At 38.1% G+C, this 21,292-nt stretch overlaps 1 protein-coding gene and 1 long non-coding RNA gene across 4 annotated transcripts in view; one reads left to right on the top strand and one right to left on the bottom strand.

The window, feature by feature from the left end:
* RBMS3 (RNA binding motif single stranded interacting protein 3) overlaps nt 1–21,292 on the top strand; it is a 1,489,550-nt gene that overhangs the window by 860,663 nt on the left and 607,595 nt on the right. The window lies entirely within an intron of this gene.
* Nucleotides 16,368–21,292, bottom strand: part of LOC110256377 — a 43,995-nt gene continuing 39,070 nt past the window's right edge. Inside the window, exon 3 of the long non-coding RNA XR_002337778.1 lies at nt 16,368–17,931. This is a non-coding gene — a long non-coding RNA (uncharacterized LOC110256377). The remainder of the gene's footprint in view (nt 17,932–21,292) is intronic.

The following is a 21,292-nucleotide window of genomic DNA, read 5'->3' on the forward strand; positions in this document are numbered from 1 at the left end:
CTCTATGTCTTGTTTTGAAAAATCTGTACCTAGACTCTTCGACTATTTAAAACTCAGATCCCCCAGCCCCAGAGATGTATGAATTTCTTATCTATTTGGGATATTAACCCTTACTTTTTATGTGCTTTGCAAATATTTTCTGCCATTCCTTAGGTTGCATCTTCATTTTGGTGATCAATGGATCATTTCTTTTGCTGTGCAGAGCTTCTTAGTTTGATATAGCCCCACTTGTTTACTTTTGCTTGTGCTGCTTGTGCTTTGGGTGTCATATCTAAATAGTTGTTCCCAAGACCAGTATCTAGGAGCTCTTCAAACCTCTCTGTTTTCTTCCAGGAGTTTTATAGTTTAAGGCCTTACATTTAAGTATTTAATCCATTTTGTGTTATTTTTTGTGAGTGACGTAAGATAGGGGCCAATCTCACTCTCTTGCATGTGAATATCCAGCTTCATGGACATTATTACTGAAAAGACTGTATTTTCCCCAGTGAGTATTCTTGGCTCTTTTGTCAATATCAGTTGATAGTATATGCATGGGTTTATTTCTGGGTTCTTGATTCGTTTTCATTGGTCTGTATGTCTGTTTTAATGCCAGTACCATACTGGTTTTGTTTGTTTTTTAGTTGGAGTATAGTTGACTTACAACGTTGAATTAGTTTCAGGTGTATAGCAAAGTGAGTTGGTTATATCTATTCTTTTTTTCCACATAGACTATTTCAAACTGCTGAGTAGATTTCCCTGAGCTATGCAGTGAGTTCTTGTTAATCATCTATTTTATGCAGTAGTATACTATAACTCTGTAGTATAATTTGAAATCAAAAAGCGTGATGCCTCTAGGTTTGTTCTTCTTTCTCATTTGCTTTGGCTATTCTGGCTCTTTTAGAGTTCCTTATAAATTTTAGGATCATTTTCTTCTATTTCTTCAAAAAATACATTTATATGTTGATAGAGATTGCAACAAATTTGTAGATTGTTTTGGGTAGTAGGGACTTTTTAGCAATATTAATTCTTCCATTCTACAACAAAGAACATTTTTCCATTTATTTGTATCTTTTCAGGTTTTCTTTTTCTTTTCTTTTTTTTTTTTAAGTAAATGCCTTATAGTTTTCAGTAGACAGATGTTTCACCTCCTTTGTTAAATTTATTCCCAGGTATTTTATTATTTTTAGTGTTGTTACAAACCAGATTTTTTTTCTCTTTCAGCCATTTAATTGTTGATGTATAGATGTGCAACTGAGTTTTGTATATTGACATATTGATTTTGTTTTCTGCAATTTTACTAAATTTATTCTAATAGTTTTGTCATCTCTCTCTCTTTTTTTTTTTTTTGTTTTGTTTGTTTTTTAGGGCTGCATCCATAGCATATGGAGGTTCCCAGGCTAGGGGTTGAATGGAGCTACAGCTGCTGGCCTACACCACAGCCACAGCAATGCCAAATCTGAGCTGCATCTGCAACCTACACCACAGCTCACGAGAATGCTGGATCCTTAACCCACTGAGCGAGGCCAGAGATCAAACCCACAACCTCATTGTTCCTGATCTGATTAGTTTCTGCTGCACCATGACAGGAACTCCTGTCATCTCTTTAAATGCTGTGAAAGGCATTATCAATAAGAACTGCTGAGAGAAATGGCTGAATACATAATGGAAGCCTAGCTGAAAAAATAAATAAACAAATAAAGCAAAACAAGCAATAAGTAGATAATGGAAATACACAAATGTCTATAGCAGCTCTATCCAAAATGGCCAAACTTTGGAAGCAATCAGAATATCCTTAGATAGGTGAATGGATAAATAAATCCAGAAAATGGAATATCATTTGGTGCTAAAATGAAATGATCTATCAATTTATGAAAAGGCATGAGGGACATTAAATGCATATTACTAAGTGAAATAAGCCAATCTGAAAAGCCAATTGCACTGTATGATTCTAACTATATGACATTTTGGAAAAGGCAAACTATAAAGATAGTAAAAAGATCAGTGGTTGACAGGGTTTGAGGGGAAGGAGGGATGAATTGATGGAACACAGAATTTTTAGGGCCATAAAACTATTCTGTTTGATAATGCAGTGGTGGATAGATATCATTAAACATTGGTAAATGCTCATAAAATGTACAACACCAATGTACAACCAAGAGTGAACCCACATGTAAACTATGGACTTTGGGTGATGATGACTTGCTAATGTTGGTTTACTGAGTGTAATGAATGTCTTACTGTGGTGCAATATATTGATAATGGAAGAGGTTGTACCTGCTTAGGGCAAGGAGTATGTGGGACTCTTTGTACTTTCTGCACAGTTTTACTGAGAACCTAAATTTCTCTAAAAGTAAAGTCTATGAGTTCCCTTGTAGCTCAGTGGGTTAAAGATCAGGTGTTGTCACTGCTATGGCTTGGGTTATAGCTGTGGAGTGCGTTCAGTCCCTGGCCTAGGAAATTCTATGCCATGAGTGTGACCAAAAAAAAAAAAAAATCACTAAATTTTTTAAAAATTAAAATGAAATAAAGTCTATTATCAATAATCCACCATACTGGATATAAATAAGTAAAATAGACTTTCCCGAAGCATCAATCACTCATTGTCAAAAATAGCACATGTTAAAGTTACCAATTATGAAAAATGTTACGTTCTGTATTTAACATTGTTTCTAAACATGTTTTAACAAGATTCCATCAAATCCTTGATAAAATTGCTATGATATGTAACTGTGAAAGAGATATGAAATCTTACTTGAGCCTCTGGCTTTACTGTATTTGCATTTTCAGTCTGATATTTGTCACCCAGGGTGGAAGTTTGAGAAACAGAGCACCTTTTCATCAGGAGGGGTGTGCTTGATGCCCTCATTGATACAGAGCTACAGGAAGGAGTATTGCTTATTTATTACTGCTTATTTAAACCGTGTGCATAGTTTAAGAAAAAAAGAAACAACCAGACTAAGTTGACTTTTCTTTTAAACAGTGGTAATCACTTTAGTGTCAGAAAGGAGCATAGATGGATATAATGACATCAGTAGGAAGTCCTCAATGAAATTTAGGGATAGAAATCTTTCCCTTTTTCAAGTACTGCTTATAAGTAAGACTGAACTTGAATTTAATTGTCTTTAAACTTTATTCAATAGAGAAGCTCCCTTTACCGGAAACTTTAGTACTGAGGTTTTCTTCTTCTCAGCATTTAGATAGCTGCTACAGTTCTTTTCTCTCTCATGGTCTTGGTATGATGGTTAATTTTTTTTGAACTGGAAAAGGGGAAATTGCCTCAAATGAAAGAAAGACAGCTTTGAACAAGTTACCCAGAGTAAAGCATTTTAAACGTCAGGCACGTTAGCGTGGCTGCCTATACTGTAATTTAGATAACAGCACAGACGTCAAGCTGGTGTGTGTTACTTGTTGAGCCATGTGGGTGATGGTCACTTTCACTGTGCCACAATTTAGACCATTGTGCTGACTTTACAGTGACAATGACAAAAAGAGCTCTTAGTGGTATACTCAAGACTAAGCTTTTGGATATATACCTGAAAAAATAGTAAATGCTATGGTCCTCCAATCATTAAAGACAGAGGTGCAGGAAAAATTATTCAAATAAAGAAAGAGCTTATCTGAAATATCTTATAACCAAGAATTCATGGTACACAGAGTATTCAAGTAGAACCGTACATGAATCCAAATACTCAAACAACTCTATTGCCCATCTTTGATATCAGTCAAAATATTTCAAGGGAGTGTATCTTATTTATTTTTTTATTCCATGCAGAAAATTTTGTTCAATAAATGTTCCTTGAGTGAACAGATTAAGCAGTGATATAGGCTTTTATAGCACCAAAAAACCAAAAATGTGAGTAAAATAATATAGTAGTTGTGAGATGTGCTTTGACTAGCTTTTTTGTTTTCTAATCGTGATAGCAGTGAGTTAGCTGTATTGATCTTTTCAGATAGATCTTAGAAATGTTTTCCCAGTTGATTGCAAAGTACTTCTTGAAGAGAAGTATAACTAGTCAAAAATCTGAAGATTTTGGAGACGCCTCCCATATAACCTGTACTGACTCTTTACAGATTTGGAATTGAGATTAAATTTTATGTTTCTCAAGGTGGGGCTTATGGGGTGGGTAATGCTCTACACAGTTTGCATTTTGTAACACAGAACTTTACAGCAGAGAATATTCAAGCTGAGTCAATAAAGAATTCAGATGGAGGCTTATGTTGATCAATTTGAACTTATTGGCACAAAGTAACTCAGCAGTTTTAAACAGGGAGACAAAAGCCACTATGATCTCCTACAATCATAGTTGATTTACAACATGCTAATTTCTGCTATATAGCAAAGTGAGTCAGTTATACACACATTCTTTTTCATATCCTTTTCTATTATGGTTTAACACAGGATATTGAATATAGTTCCCTGTGCTTTTACAATAGGACCCTGTGGTTTATCCATCCTATATATAATAGTTTGCCTCTTCTAATCCCAAACTCCCGGTCCATCCCTCTCCCAGCCACCTCCCCCTTGACAACCACAAGTCTGTTCTCCATGTCTGTGAGTCTATTTTTGTTTCATAGATATGTTGGCTTGTATTTTATTTTACCTCTTATTTCCTTTTATTTATTTATATTTTTTGGTGTTTTTAGGGCTGCACCCACAGCATATGGAAGTTCCCAAGCTAGGGGTTGAATCGGAGCTACAGCTGCTGGCCTACACCATAGGCACAGCAATGCGGGATCCGAGCCATGTCTGCGAGATCTACACCACTGCTTGAGGCAATGTCGTATCCTTAACCCACTGATCCTTAGGGATCAAACTCAAGTCCTCATGGATAATAGTCGGGTTTTTTCACCACTGAGCCATGATGGGAACTCCTGTATTATATTTTAGATCATGTATAAGTGATATCATATGGTCTTTTTCTTTTTCTGACTTAACTTAGTATGATAATCTCTAGATCTATCCATGTTGCTACAAATGGCATTATTTCATTCTTTTTATGGCTGAGTAATATTCCATTATATATGTGAAATATTACATACACACATGTATGTATATACCACATCTTCTTTATCTGTTCATCTGTTGATGGGACATTTAGGTTGCTTCCATTTTCCATGTCTTGGCTATTGTAAATAGAGTTGCTATGAACATAGGGGTATAGGGGTGCATGTATCTGCTCAAATTATATACTTGTCTGGGTATATGTCAATGAGTGGGATTTCTGAATCATATAGCAACTCTAATTTTAGTTTTCTGAGGAACTTCCATACTGTTCTCCATAGTGGCTCTACCAATTTACATTCCCACCAACAGTATAAGAGGGTTCCCTTTATTCCACACTCTATCTGGCATTTGTTATTTGTAGATTTCCTCCAATAGCTATTTATACTTTATTTCCAGAGCCTTTAATTTGTACAAGGCCCTGGAACAGTGAAGAAAAGTGTGAGAGAATCATTTCATATTTTAAGATCGGAGAATAAAAGGGGAAGGGGATTGAGCTATTGGTCATATATCAATCATGTCCTATTCTCAAACAAAGTAAAAGTTTACAAAGTTAGAACTTCAAACATACAAATAAATGTATCTAATCTCATATGTTCCCATAGTTCCTTAAGAATTGCAGCTGTATTTGAGTGTATTTCCTTATCCTGACAGGCAAGTGATCAAACTGAAGTTTAGGAGGAGAGAGCTAATGAAATAAATCACATAACATAGATGGGTTGATTTCTTTTCCCCAAAGGTATCGATCGTATATATTTAGAGCCAAAGATTCAGAGTATCTGTGGTCACTTTATGTTGAGGTGTGGCTGAATGAAGCAGATATCGTGTGGTGTCTGACCATTCTACCTGGCTCTAGGTAGAAGCATTGGAATGGCCTGAGAGGCCAACTTGACCATTCCATCACCTGGTGATCATCATAAGAACTGTGCCTCCAACTTGGGGCTCAATCCTTGTGAGGCTCACAGGAAAGGCTAGACTTGAAGAACCAATGGTATTTCTTGAAAGACATCCCAGGGTTGGTGAAAATCTTTTCCCAGTCAATACGATGGTTGCCGGAAATTCTCTGGAAAGCCAGTGTTGAAGTGGATGATAAAATAAAATGCAGTAGAAATTTGGAAAGTCAATCATTTTTCTTTTTTTCCTTTTCTGCCATTAGTAAAATGTGATTGTACATCAAATGTTAAAGATCTTTATTGATAAAGAAATAGGTCTTTACCTCAATTTCTAACCTAGGAAAACAAACATATATATATATATTTTTTTTTGGTCTTTTTGCCTTTTCTAGGGCCACTTCCTGTGGCATATGGAGGTTCCCAGGTTAGGGATCGAATCGCCTACGCCAGAGCCACAGCAACGTGGGATCCAAGCTGCATCTGCGACCTACACCACAGCTCATGGCAACACTGGATCCTTAACCCACTGAGCAAGGCCAGGGATCGAACCCTCAACCTCATGGTTCCTAGTTGGATTAGTTAACCTCTGCGCCACGATGGGAACTCCAAAACAAACATATTTTAAAAGGTACAGTCTGGGGGGAAAAAAGGGGGTTTCCCGGTGGCTCAGTGGGTTAAGGACTTAGCTTGTCACTGTTGTGACTCAGGTCACTGGTGTGGTGCAATTTCGATCCCTGGCCCCAGAACTTCCACATGCCACAAGCATGGCCAAAAAACAAAATAGTGATAATAATAAATAAGTTCTGGTCTGTCCCAATGATGTAGTTCCCAAAGTGCTCAGCGATTTCTCCCTTTTCCCATCTGAAACATCCTGGTGATAGAAATTTGAATTAGTTACATGTTCTTTTCCTATTGACATGAAGTTGTGTCTGATATCAACATTCTTTTCAACTGGATTGTGCAATATTGTCATGACTGGATTGCCATAAATAGCAGGAAGCTATGGTGGAGATTCTAACATCCCTGAAGTCAGGACTGCCGATTCCCAGCATCCATCTCAGATGACTCACGATGAAGGTGGAATTTTTGTTCATTTCCAAATCATTGCAGACCAGTGCTTTTGCAAAGCATAAAACCAGACATTTGGATGCTGTGATCATATCAAACCGGCGTCAACATTTGTGGGTGTTCACTCTGAACATCTGCCATTGAATTCAATGCAGACTGGACGCAGCTTATAATTGGCATCAGCCCATGGACCACATCTGAAGCAAGACTCATTTAGAGTGTTCTGTGGTTTGTTTTCAGGACAGTGATTTTCCCTCCTTGAAATTATTTTCCCTCTGAAGTGGTAACCCACTGACATCCTACAATTCTATCATTTTTGATAGAATTTTCTCTTTACTAGTTAGAAGATACTTGTCAGATATACTATAATCTCAATGGTCTCTGTCTGGCCCTAAGTAAACAGATTAGCAAAGAGCATCTTTTAGCTGAAGGTTTACAGAGTCTATTTTTGCAGAGTTATCTGTCACTTAATTGAAACATCATTTGCAAGGTAGTGATTTTTTGGACCAGCAACGTTGAGGAAGGACATGACTACCTGACTAGCTCTGGACTTTCTAGTGACCCTCCACTTATGCCCCCTGCTGTCCCCTGAGTGCTCCAGGTGGCATAATGATCATGTCTTGACCCTGAGTGATGGATCTTCAATTGGCTTCACTACCAGAAGTATGAGTACTGAGTTATAAGTGGGTCAGTTCTGAAGATGGTAAAGCAACTGCAACTTGGGCTCAGTGGCTCCCTTTTCTTTCTCTAAACCTGAAAAATATACACCCAGAGGTGGCAAACAAACCATCACCATAAAAGCTGTTAACTGTTGTAGTCTTGGATAGGTATTCAACTGTGGAATGATAATAGTGCTAGACTGTTCCTCACCCTCTCTGAATTTTAATGAATGATAATAAAAGTGGGAATGGAAGAAAATATTTATCTAGAGTTAAAATCACAATAACCATGGGTGAATGATTGCGCTTAGTCATTTTGTGTCTAGTGTTGATGTGTTTAGAATGTGTTTTCAGGTCTAGGATCAAAATCTAAGTTGTCATGGATTTTTAAATAGTCTTTTTCAAAAGAAATTAGATCTTAATGGGAAAGTTGGGTATTCTCCATGAATAAGTTATTTGGAAGCCTCCATGTTGTTTCTAAGAATTTAAGACTGTCAGAATTTTCTTTGAAAAAGCAGATACTGCAGGTAGTGAAGCAACTGTTGGCGTTTTTAGTTGCTGACTTCCAGACTGTGGGTATGGTCCTGTGTCCATGGTTTGAAACATCACAGAAAATGTATTTGCCAGATCATACTTTCAAAAATTCTTCATTCTTAAGCATCTCTAAGAAGAAAAAAAAAATGCTACCAAAACTTCCTAATCCATAAATCTTCTCATCTTTTTTTTTTTTTCTTAAATTGCTTTTGCAGCAAATGTGGTACATGACTTTCATACTGAGTCTCATTGATTTTTGATATACTGCAAGTACTCTTTGCCACACATGTGGTCATCATTTGTCTTGGATAGGGTAGGAACCAAAGGAGTGTGTACTAATTAGATGATGAGTCATGCAAACACACACACACACACACACACACACACAAACATATATATACAGACTTGCTTAAATATGTCTTAATTAACTCAATCTGAGAATTGCATGGCTATTTTTTTCAAATGTCTCTTTCATTTGTTACCAATACCAGTGGCAAAAATGCAGCCATTTCAACTATATTTGCAACCACTCAAGGTGTACCTGGTGAGTTAGTGACAATATACTTTGTTATTTTGGTTTTTCTGAGTTACCACTTTTCAGAAAAGTTAAAGAACATGTACAACTTTGGAATTTATGCGCCATTTTGAAAGAGATGTTATTAGATTAGGTAGATTAAAACAGTGTTCAAATATCCCCACAAAAATTCCAATTGAATGTAGAAACAAATTTTTCCCTGCTGCATATCCTAGTTGTTGAATTTAAAAAAAAAAAGGATTTAATTTCTAGACTGTCTTCCAGAGAGATGCAAATAAACACCTAGACTATGTTTCTCAAACCTTCAAGTTACACTGTCAGTCAGTCCTTGTGATTTTGGCCTAGAGGGAAGTTAAATATCTTCAGTCTATTTCTGAAGGAGACATTCAATCAGCATCATGATCTGCTCTTGATATGTTAAACAGTCATGGCTCACAGTTATGCTGTCTTCAGATTCATTCTTTTGCACCTGATCTTAAGATAATATAAAAAAGCAATTAGTCTTGAACAGTGGGAGTGCCTTCAGTGTAAAAGAAACAAATTACACGGTGGGGGGATATTTTTAGTTATTTTTAAGGAGATTATTAAAAATGAAATCTGCACTAAAAGCTGTGATGGTAATCTTTAAAACTGACACAGAGCAAGACATTCTTTTCAGACAGCTACACTCCCTAAATGACAATCCAAGACCCTTTCTATATCCTAATGAAAGGTAGTCTGGCTCATGAAACCACGTCACAACTCCCTCTGAATAATCAAGCCAAACATTTCTTACACGTGGTTTGATGAATTCAAAGCCTTGTCATTCAATTTTTAAGCAAATATTTAGAGGGCATGAGTCAGGAAACAAAACTGGACTTAGCATTGGACACTGTTGTTGATAACCCTTAACTAGACCCCTAACTGTGTTTTTGTAAAAAGTCACATTTCTCTGTATTCTCTCTCTCTCTCTCTTTTGCCTTCTCTCCCTCTCTCCCCAGCTCTCTTGCTCCCTCTCCCTCTCCCTCACTCTCCCTCTCTCTCACAGACACATGCACACACTTTATGGTTTAATATTTTTGTTTTATTAAACTGAACTTTTACTTTCTGTTGACAGGAATAGCAAAATGTCATTCTAGTCTTTTTAAGATTGTCTTTTTAAGTTGTGGAGCTATAACTCAGATCAGCAGAATTTTTTAATGTAAAGCTCATATTTACTGTCTATGTTATACTCACTTAACTATTATATAGGTTGCTATTGCCAAGGAAGAAATGACCTTAATGTTGTGAGTGTGATAATCATAAAAATCATGTTTATGAAAATCAGACCTGTGCTGATCTCAAAGACGGTGTCTCGAACGGAAGCTCTCACATAGACGATGGTCTGGAACATGCAGAACCAGTATAGATGTCAGTGCTGCTTAATAATAAATTTAAGAGCAAGAGCAATACAAATGATCACAGTAAATAACAATTATGCCCACTTGCTCAGTACCCGAAACTATTCTGAGTGGTTCACATCTGCTCCATTCACTCAGTCACCACAACAGCCCTGGGAGGTGAGGACTGTTGTTATCCTCAATTCTCAGATATGAAAACTGAGGTGATCCTTTTTATATATTGTCGGATTGTATTTACTAATATTTCGTTGAGGATTTTTGCATCTATATACAGAATTAAAGATATTGGCCTGTAATTTTCTTTTCTTTTTTCTTTTTCTTTTTCTTCTTTTTTTAATGGTGTCTTTGTCTGGTTTTGGTATCAGGCTGATCTTGGCCTTGTAGAATGAATTTGGGAGTATTCATCCCTCTTCAATTTTTTGGAATATTTTGAAAGGGACGGGTATTAGGTCTTCTTTATATTTGGTAGAATTTCCTTGTGAATCCATTCAGTCCTGGATTTTGTTTGCTGCAAGTTTTTTTATATTACACATTCATTTTCACTAGTGGTGACCAGTCCATTCAAATTCTGTTTCTACTTGATTTATTCTTAGCAGGTTTTATGTTTCTACAAATTTATCCATTTTTGTAAGTCATCCAATCTGTTAGCCATGTTTTTTTATTTCACATAGTGAGAATGTCATAAGCTGGGCAGCTTTCAGTGTTTCAACATTTAAATATTCAACTATAAGACTAGAAAAAGCTAATATTTCTGATGCAAGTGTAACAACAAGTGGAGGCATGTGAATGCAGCTTTTGAAGTTATTTACCAATAGAACAAGTGAAACTTCAGTATTAGTCTTTTATTTGGGATGAAAATTATTCTGGCCTTGACCCTGCAGTTAATTGCTACAGCTAGTAGCTCAGAAGGGGGAAAAATATGCCATTAAACTGCCAGCCTCCTAAAAGCACACACACACCATCAGCACACATTTACACATCAGTCATGAAGCTGTGTCTTCCATGAGGCTTCTCTTGGCTACTCTCAAGTCCTTGACACACACTTGTGTCACTGATAGCTAGTATGCAAATTGCCTAAAAGCTCCTTTAGGCTGATCTAGATAAGGGAAGCCCATCTGTCAGTTCCATGGCACTTTCCCTCTTGGATCCTCATGTGGGAATGAATATGTCCTTGAGTCACCTAGATGGAGGAATATGTACCTGTGTCTTTGTCACTTCTACTTTTTTTATGGGCTTTTGTATTTGATTCCCTCTTACTCCCTGCTCCTAAAAATGAAATTTTAAGACTAAATTGAAATGAATGGGAACATTTTCTATTCTAAATAAAAAGAACACATTATTTTTTATGCACAGAAGGAACATGATGAGCCCTCTATTTGGGAAATCATGGTATCACTGGGTGTTTGCAAATACTGTGTGTGTGGTCTGGTCTTCACAGGAGAGAACACAAAATTTCAAATTAGCTAAAGCTTGTCAGCAGTTGCCTATAGAGACTGGACATTTTGAGGAAAGTCAATGGCATGACATTATTTCAACAGGACTGCCTATTAAAAGTATTTATTGGAAATGCCTTCAGACTTCCTACCCCTTCTTTCTTCTTTTTTTAAAGACAATACAATGGTTACATGTAAACAATTGAAAAAGGAAATCCAGCATCCTTATTTTGATGGTTTTATGAAAAGCCTAGTCTCTTATCCAGGTTGAAATCCCCAGAGAACAGGAACAAGTGGCAACAATAGGTTCAGAAAAGCAACCATCCCTTTGACCATTGATATCTGTTTATTACAAAGGACTTCTTCTATCCATCTAGTCTAGCAGAATGGTCCATTCTTACTTCTTTATAAATGAAGTTGGAGTGGCATAAAAGTAGTATTGGCCTCGCTATGCTGAGAAACGAAACATCAGGATCAGAAACTAGTTCATAGGAATGTACAATAAATTCTAATCTAGAACCGGAAGGATAGTGTTTCTTCTTTTTGACAAATTTGTACGTGTATGGCAAACAGTGTTTGCAGATGTATGAAGGGTTTGTGACAGGATCTAAGGCAGCTAAATGGTTAATTTCATCAGATGTAGAGCCTGCTTTCCATTTTTTAGGAAATGGTTCAAAAGCTATACTATTGTTATTGACAGGACTTCCCAAGTAGTTATTATTTGCTAATAATGTTGTGTTAAAAGTCTGAGCTGAGTGTCTTGCCAGAGAAAGAGAGTAAAACTTTTATGCCTAACGGTGTTTGGATGAGGAAGATAATTATACCCTTGTTCACAGCAGATGCTCTGCTCTTCACTTTGGCAGTTTCCCTATTCAGTGTGCAAATAATTTTCTCCACTGAAGTTGGTGGCTATTTGTTACAGATATATTTCATTTCCAGCAAAGAATGGATCATTTCCATCACTACTCGCAAATAGCAACTGGATTGAGTTTTTATTGTTTTAAACACACATGTAAATCTGATATGAAGCAGAAAGAAATATACGTGCATGTCCCATGTTCATCAAAGGTCATGATGCTAAGTAAGAAATTATTTATCAAACTAGTTGGAAAAATACATTGTAATTATTACTTCAATATCTTTATTAAAATCAAAATTTAAAAATTGTCTCCATGTTGATAGGCAAATAAATTTTAATTCAAAGATGCATAAATTCAGTTTAATAGAAAGCCTTTTATGTACACATATTAACACAAATCTTATGCGTTCTATCTCTATACAAAAATTTTATGACAGGCAAAATTTCTTGATATGTATACAGTGAGACCTGGAATATTGAGTTCACTTCCCTCACAGCTTTGCCAGAATGTATGAATGTCCTATGTTTGGAAAAATGAGTTTATTCTTCTTGGCCAGTGATGAGTACATGTATTTCCATAACCCACTATGATTACTTCTCTTGGGGCAGTCCAGCTGCTATAACTCTGTCTATAAGCAGCAAGCTAGCAGGTGTTTGGCAAAGAGCTGCAAGAAGAAAAGAAAAAGGTGGTCTATTTCCTATGGGTCCTTTTTTCTGTCCTTCATACATGCCCTCATTTGTAGAAATGCAGGCATAGCCTCTCCTCAAGACACCATGTTTTCACAACCACATAACACAACATACATTTATCTAATAAAACTAAGAATATAATTGAGGGGTAGGTTTCTGGATTATCCCTGGATGTACCAAGAACAATCACTGTTGACAAGATTTTTATGGTAAAATTCAATATCCAGCAAATGACTAAGAACCAACTGAAAGGCTGGTCCTAATTATATATGGAAGTGTTGAGAGTCAAAGGTGTCTCTGACTTATGTATGTCCTATCCTCAGTTTTCCAGCATGCCAAAGAGGGGGGTGGGGGGAGATAGCTACTGAAGGATGAAGTATTACAAAGAATATTTATCACCAACACAGACAGGAGGAAAATTTCCCCTAGATAGAGCCTTAAGCAGGGCAGAGATAAATCTGCTGGTGATAAGTTTTCTCAGAGGGATCTCAGGTGGCTGTGGAGTGAGAGTGCCAAATCCCAGACCACAAGGGGCAGCAGGCTTGATGTAGGTCCCAGTCCTTGTCTCTTTGGAGAAAAAAAAAAAAAATTGGCAAAGTGTCTGAAAGTAGTGAGGTAAGTGTTTATTAGGAGAGAAGATTTGTGTAGCAGTATGGAGAAAGCATGGATGAGCTCAGAGAGAGAGACAGGGAGACAGACAGAGAGCCATGTACTCTGGGGCATTAAATCATGTATATGGGGCAGTCCTCCTGGGCTGCCTCTGGCCAATCATCTTGCTCTGTCTGGCCTTGAGTCCACATTTGGCCTGACTCAGGACCCTCCCCTGTGTGCAAGCATGTTTTAGCTGAGATGAATTCAAGCACAAGGGTTTCTGGGAAGTTCACAGGACCTATTATGGTCTGGTGCCCCCTCCCTTCCCTGACTCCTGAGGAAATTTTCTGAGCATGTGTATTTCAGGATGTCTCCTTGAAAACAAGAATGAGAAGTATGTGGTCTCTTTATCTTCTGTCCAAGCAAGACACAGCTCCTCCTTGTTCCTGCCATAAGCTTTATCTTGAAGTATCTGTCCGCAGGGAACAGATTCCAGTTGCTCAGCCTGCGACCCTTCTATCTCCTGCCTCAAGGGAAGGTGGAGTTTGAGTCAAGGAACATAGGTTTTGCTCATGGGGAGCTGGGGAGAGAGCAAGCCACTATAGCACCAATAATAGGGCAGTAGATTCCACTTTGCCAAACTCTCAAACACTACGATTAAGTGAAATTAGGTGAGATGGCATGAAAAATCTGAGTGGCCTGTTTGACATGATTTACCGACTCTTGTTGGAGAAGTTAAGTCACAGCTGAAAAATAAGGAAAAATACAGTATAGTCTTGAGAAGGTACCAGACTATGATGTATATCCCTATTCTTTTTTTTTTTTTTTTTTTTTTTTGTCTTTTTGCCTTTTCTAGGGCCACTCCTGTGGCATATGGAGGTTCCCAGGCTAGGAGCTAATCCGAGCTGTAGCCACCGACCTTCACCAGAGCCACAGCAACGTAGGATCCAAGTCGCATCTGCGACCTACACCACAGCTTACGGCAACACCGGATCCTTAACCCACTGAGCAAGGCCAGGGATCAAACCTGCAACCTCATGGTTCCTAGTCGGATTCATTAACCACTGTGCCACGATGGGAACTCTTGTATATTCCTATTCTAATAAAGATCTAATAACTCACATACTTATAAATATCATTCTAGTGCTATGAAAAGAGTTACGTGGAGATGTTATTGAAAATGGCAGCAGTACAACAGGACTCTTGCTACATGCAGGGTTAAGTGAAATAGGTGTTAATTTTCACTCACATGGCCCTGCCGAGTCATTGTTACCTTAGACCTTCACTGTGAGATTTTCGTCTCTGTTTCCAGATGAATAGAATTGAGTGTGCAAGGACCATTCACAGAATTGATGCTGCTGAAAATGTTGCATCCCAAGTAATAAATAACTGAGCCAATGGTGTGTCAGATTGGGAACTTCCTTCCCAGTGGAATGATGGATGCCTGCACTGGGGACTTGGCTCTCCTGCCCCACCCCCCTTCCTTTCATTTAACCTTCTCCTTACGGGACTTATACAACCATCAGCAGTTATACATCCGTCACATCTCCTCTTCCACAACCTGCCCCTATGGGAAGGAACTTATATACATGCAGCATAAACAACCGACTTTGGGATATTATTTCCTCTTTGTTGAGAATTTTTTCCAGGTTTTATGATGAGGTATCTGTGTCCTTTTCTAATTTATTGTCAAATCATTTCTGTGGTTTCTGGTTTATCCTCGTGCGTGGTTTTAGCAATGCCTACAAACATACAACAATTGGACTGTAACCATGTGAAAAGGAACTACCTGGTGAAGCAAGTTTTATAAAATATTAGAGAATAATATATCTTTCTTGTGAGAGAGTCCACAGAAAGATCACACATTTTTCCCAATGATGTGTGTACAGGTGAATCTGCTTCTCACTGCACTTTTATTCTCGAGGAATTACCACCAAGGTCTTTTTGTAGGAAAAAGAAGAAAAAAAAAAAAAGATGAGTTAGAACCTGAAACAAAGAGACATCATTCTCTCTCAAATAACTTAATTACTCAGAAATGCTTTTTGGTGAAAGAGTTTCTAGTATCTTCCATCTTCCTGCTACTTATCCATACTCTGAATTACCTCATTCATTAGTTCTGACAGGGGACTGTATTTGTATCATTGCCTGACAAATGTGTTACATGTTTCAGTCTTAAAATATTCGACTCTGAGCTCAGGGCTGCATACTTGGGAGATGATGTTAAATCAGCCTCAGCGACGAACTGCTGTCATCAGGCCAAATAACTCAGGGGAAAATGATAAGGGTATAAAGAGATCAATAAGGCAAGAGAATCCTTGCTTTTAAAAATAAGGCAAAATATGAGAAAGATGATCAGTCAAGCACTGGGGCGTAAATAAAGCAAGTCTCTGCTGTGTTTGGGACACCCTCATACCACAGTGAGCCATTATCCTATGAGTAGTAAATTTCTCTTACATTTGCCTAAGTCCTGGAATATAGGTCATGCTGAAATACAGCCATAAGACTCACCAGCACATCGATCAGTCTGGCATTGCTCTCCCTTCCCTCCTAATAGAATAAAATGAGGAGATGGCTGATGAATGCTGAGAAGGGCGATTCCAGATCATTTAGATGTGAGTAGTCACACAGGGCCATCTCCCTGCTTAATGAAGATCTGTATAACTCACATCTTTGTAAATATGAATTATTCAAATACACTATTACCCTTTGAGATGATATTAGAGCCCTCATAAGTATCAAGGCATATTGGATGTTTTGGGGTAGAAAACAAGCAAACTGTAGAAACTGGCAATTTGGAAATGAAATCCTTTATTGAGTAATAGGTACTCAGATGTGCATCAGAAAGCAATCATTTCTTAAAAGCATTACATGATTCTAAGTTTGCAAAAATAAATGAGAATGACTTGCAGACAAAGGGAGTAAAATTCATGAACCTTTGGAAAAAAGAGTTTATTTTTGTATGCTCATGATCAATGGAGACTATGTAAAGGTGGTCCAGAGCCCTCAAATATCAGTCTAAGGAGGATGATCTTCAGCCTATAAAAAGCATTTCATGGAGCTCCCTGGTGGCCTAGTGGTTAAGGGCTTGGCTTTTGTCATGTTACCCTGTGGCTCAGGTTCATGCTGTGGCTGGAGTTTGATCTCTGGCCTGGGGACTTGGGCATGTCACAGGCACAACCTAAAAATAATAGAAAAAAATATTTAAAGTATTTCATGATTTTCCTTTTTTTTAAAACATGGGGATAAAATATGAAAATGAAGTTTCATTTTAGGCCGTTAAAGTTTAAGGCTGCATGCAGGACAAATGAGAGTACTTGCCACTTTGGGAAGAGGAACACAATTTGGAGACAGTAGTAACATGGATCCGTATGTGAAGCAAAGTGCAGCAGACACGAGCAGAAGCAGTGGGGAGAGTGGATGGAAAAGACAGATGTGAGAGGCACTCCAAAGGAAGCGTAAGCAGGACCTGGTGCTGAGACGAGACAGAGCTATGATGATCAGGAACAGATGTATCCAGATGTTAAGTCACCCATGCACAGCTCATCTGTGAAAAATGGCTGCTAAGTTCAAGGTGAACATTCAAGACCTAACGTGCTATTGAAACATTCCCACCACGGACCCATGCAACACACTCAGGTGCCCTGTAGCACTGTAGACATCCAGAAAAGGATACTGAGGGACACAGGCTGAAACCACATTGTGGGCTGAAAGCACAACACGTGGGAAAGCATGGATGCAAATGGTTATCAAGCACTCACATCTGAAATGGACAAACTGATGGGATGGGGAGGAGTGGAGGGGTGACCAAGGGTGGAGAAGAGAGTGGTTTGCATAGAAGCTGATGAAATTGAAGCTTTAGGGCCCCTCCTTTTCCCCACCCTTTTCAATAATCTCATGTTATATCTTCATTCTGTATTCTTCTCAAAAAGGCTAGTGACCAACCAAATTGTACATGTAAACTTTAGACTCAAAAAAGCCACATTCTTCTTCCTTTGCCTGGAGGTGTGTTGACATGATCATATGGGCTTAGAATATTTGCATAAGAAGTATATTTTAATAACAGCTGATTAAGACTCTGTCCTTTTCCATGTCGATTGCACTTTTCTGAAGTGGTGGTGGGCATTTCAGAAATCAGCTGAGGGGAGACTGGTAGAGATGCACTTTGTCTGGATTTAGAGAGATGATATCCTGTGATAAGAACAGTTTCCAAGAACCTCAAACTACATACCTGTGGTATCCTGGGCATTGTGACAGCCACACATTGTCACAAGATCCTAGTGTGTTAGGCACTGGTCTTGGGCACCCAGTACTGCAAAGATATGGGAAGGAGAAGAAAAAGATTTACTTGCAAGATCTGAAGCCAAAAGATAAGTCCAAGCAAAATTCTTCCTAATTTTTGATCCCCAAATTTGCTGTCTCCAAATTTTCATACCATTACCATTAATGAATTGTGAGGCTGAAGGAAAAAACTATTCTAAATTATTAATTAAAAAGTACCTATTTAGGAGTTACCGTCATGGCTCAGTGGTTAACGAATCCAACTAGGAACCATGAGGTTTGGAGTCAGATCCCTGGCCTTGATCAGTGGGTTAAGGATCCGGCGTTGCCGTGAGCTGTGGCATAGGCCGGCAGCTACAGCTCCGATTAGACCTCTAGCCTGGGAATCTCCATGTGCTGAGGGTGCGGCCATAGAAAGACAAAAAAACAAGGAAAAAAAAAAAGTACCTATTTATCAGAGTTCCCTAGTTGCTTAGCAGGGTAAGGATCCTTCATTTGTATTGCTGTGGTACACATTTGATCTCTGCTTCTGGAACTTCTGCATGCTCCAGGCATGGCCAAAAAAAATTTTTTTTTAAATACCTATTTATCAACTACTAGAGGATGAACAGAATTAACTTTTATTCTCTCTACAGAAACTATTATGAAATTACTACCATATGTAGACCAAAAAGAGAAGCAAAGTTATTTTTGAAGTGTGTTGGGCAGTTAATATTATTATATTTCTTTCTGCATTATCCATATTGATGTTTTTCAAAAATTATTTATCAACTTTTTTAAATTGCTGATTAGTTGCAACATTTTTTCATTCTAAGTAAATATTCATTTTTGTAATCAATCTCACATTTATAAATTTATCCTTTTTTTCTAACTGAGTCCACCTGTTCCCAGTTGTTTCAGTTGTAGGTACTACAAAATATGGATCTGTCCCTGTGTTGGGGAGACACTAAGTACACAATCTTAACCTGTGGCCCAACCATGCAAACCATTTTTGAGTTAAACATCTGCTATGGTCTGAACGTGTGTGTCCCCGCCCTGCCACCGAATTCGTATGTTAACATCCTAATTGTCCAATACAATGGTATTAAGAGATAGGGAGGCTTAGATCATAAGGGTGGAGCCCTCATGAGTGGGATCAGTGCCCTTATAAAAGACCCCACAGAACCCCCTTTCCCTTCTGCCCTGTGTGGATACAAGAATAACCTAGGGCCTGGAAGATGGCATTCTCCTGATAACACTGACATCTGATCTCCAGCCCCCAGCCTTTGAAACTGTGAAAAATATAATCCTATTGTTTAAAACCCACCAATCTATGGCATTTTGTTATAACAGCTGAAATGGACTTATAGCATCTCTTGCTTTTAACTTTTGTGGTGTTTGCCCTTTTTACATTCTGTTATCTAGCTCTGCTCTTTATTTTTTTTTTGTTTTTGTTTTTTGGCTTTTTAGGACTGCAAGTAAGACATATGGAAGTTCCCAGGCTAGGGGTCAAATCAGAACTACAGCTGCCAGCCTACACCACAGCCATAGCAACACTGGATCCAAGCTGCGTCTGTGACCTATACGACAGCTCATGGCAACACCAGATCCTTAACCCACTGAGTGAGGTCAGGGATTGAATCTGTGTCCTCATGGATACTACTCAGGTTCATTACCACTGAGCCATGACAGGAAGTCCTAGCTCTGCTCTTTAATATCCTCATTCTTTAATGGTTATAATTAGGGAATATCTTTGTAGTTTATATATTAGTGAAATATATTCCTATTCCCTAATACTCTATATTCCAATTCCAGTTTTTTAAAAAAATCCATTTTCTGCATAACTAGCATTTGAGGAATCTGTTTAAGCAGAACTTTAAAACTGGTTCAAATCAGAGACATGTGGTTCAAATCAAAACCACAGAATATAAACCAAAGTCAGGAAGACCTCAACCTGTAACATTATTCCATGTAGAGAGTTTCAGGAATTATAATTTGTTTCCTGTAGAGAAGCATTTTCAGAGTGCACAAATGATCTTGAACTTTGGCCAACAGAGAGGAATTATCTATCATTTATAAATACACTATTGCCAGCAAAACTAATGTTAAGTATTTTTATTGCATTTTATAATGGAATACCTAAGATGTGTTCTAGCTCGCAGGAAGATGACCCATTGAAACTGAAGTATATACGAACAAATTTGGAATGTCAGTGATCATTCTTCTCAATTTTTCCAATTCCTCTGTGTTTTCAATGGAAAAGAATCTATAAGATTAGGTAGGGATAAGACATGAGAATATTGATTGGTCACTAGAAGTGACATATCTGAGACAAACCTCATTTTAATTTTCATTCCATTCATAACCAAGTCTTTATTTGACCTGCTAGGGTATGACAAGTAGCTCAAAGTAAGTGGAAAATAGACACTGGGTATTGGGACACCACTTTCAATCTTCTGATTATGAGGAAGCAAATGCAAAACACATGTCTTTGTCATTATATGTGTGTTCACATACGATGGTAGATTGTGTCCACAGCAGAAACCCATGGCTGACATCAGAGGTGCATCTGTCTATCTTTCTCAAATTGCTAACATGTGACACTAACTGGCCTTGCCAGAAGCCTTAGTACTCATTGAAAATATGACTAGTGGAGTCCAAATAAATAATAGGAAACTTGCCTTTGCACATAGCACAGCCAGCCTCAGGATAAGTCGACAGTCAGCAATGTGGAATATTGTAATACAGTTGTCCCTTGGCAACCATGGAAATTGGTCCCCTCTATCCACAAGCGCATACCAGAATCCATGGATGCTCAAGTCCCTTATATGATGCATGCTTTGCAGCTTTGGTCGTGGAAAGCAAATGGTACCCAGAAACACTTCCTCTTGGCCAGTGGTGAGTGTATTAGGGTCTCATTCTTCTGTTTGCCTAAACTGGAGGGGTTTTAGCCATTAAGATAAGAGTTCTACCACTGTGGTGTAGTCTGCACTTAGGGCATGTTTACTTTCCTCTGCTGAAATTAGAACCCAACACCAGCAGATGCCTGCTTTCACTGGTTAAAAAATATGCCTTTTGGAAAATCATGGACTTGGAGAATAGACTTGTGGCTGCCGGACAGGACAGGGAGGGAGTGGGAGGGATCGGGAGCTTGGGGTTATCAGATACAACTTAGAATAGATTTACAAGGAGATCCTGCTGATTAGCATTGAGAGCTATGTCTAGATACTCATGTTGCAACAGAACAAAGGGTGGGGGAAAAAATGTACACATGTAAGAATAACTTGATCCCCATGCTGTACAGCAGGGGGGGGGGGCAAAAAAAAAGAAAGAAAGAAAGAAAAAAAGAGCTAGTGAGGGTGTAGAGCAACTGAACACCTATACAATGCTAGTGAGACAGTAAAATGATACAG

This window comes from Sus scrofa, chromosome 13 (assembly GCF_000003025.6).
Source record: "Sus scrofa isolate TJ Tabasco breed Duroc chromosome 13, Sscrofa11.1, whole genome shotgun sequence".
Lineage (NCBI taxonomy): Eukaryota > Metazoa > Chordata > Mammalia > Artiodactyla > Suidae > Sus > Sus scrofa.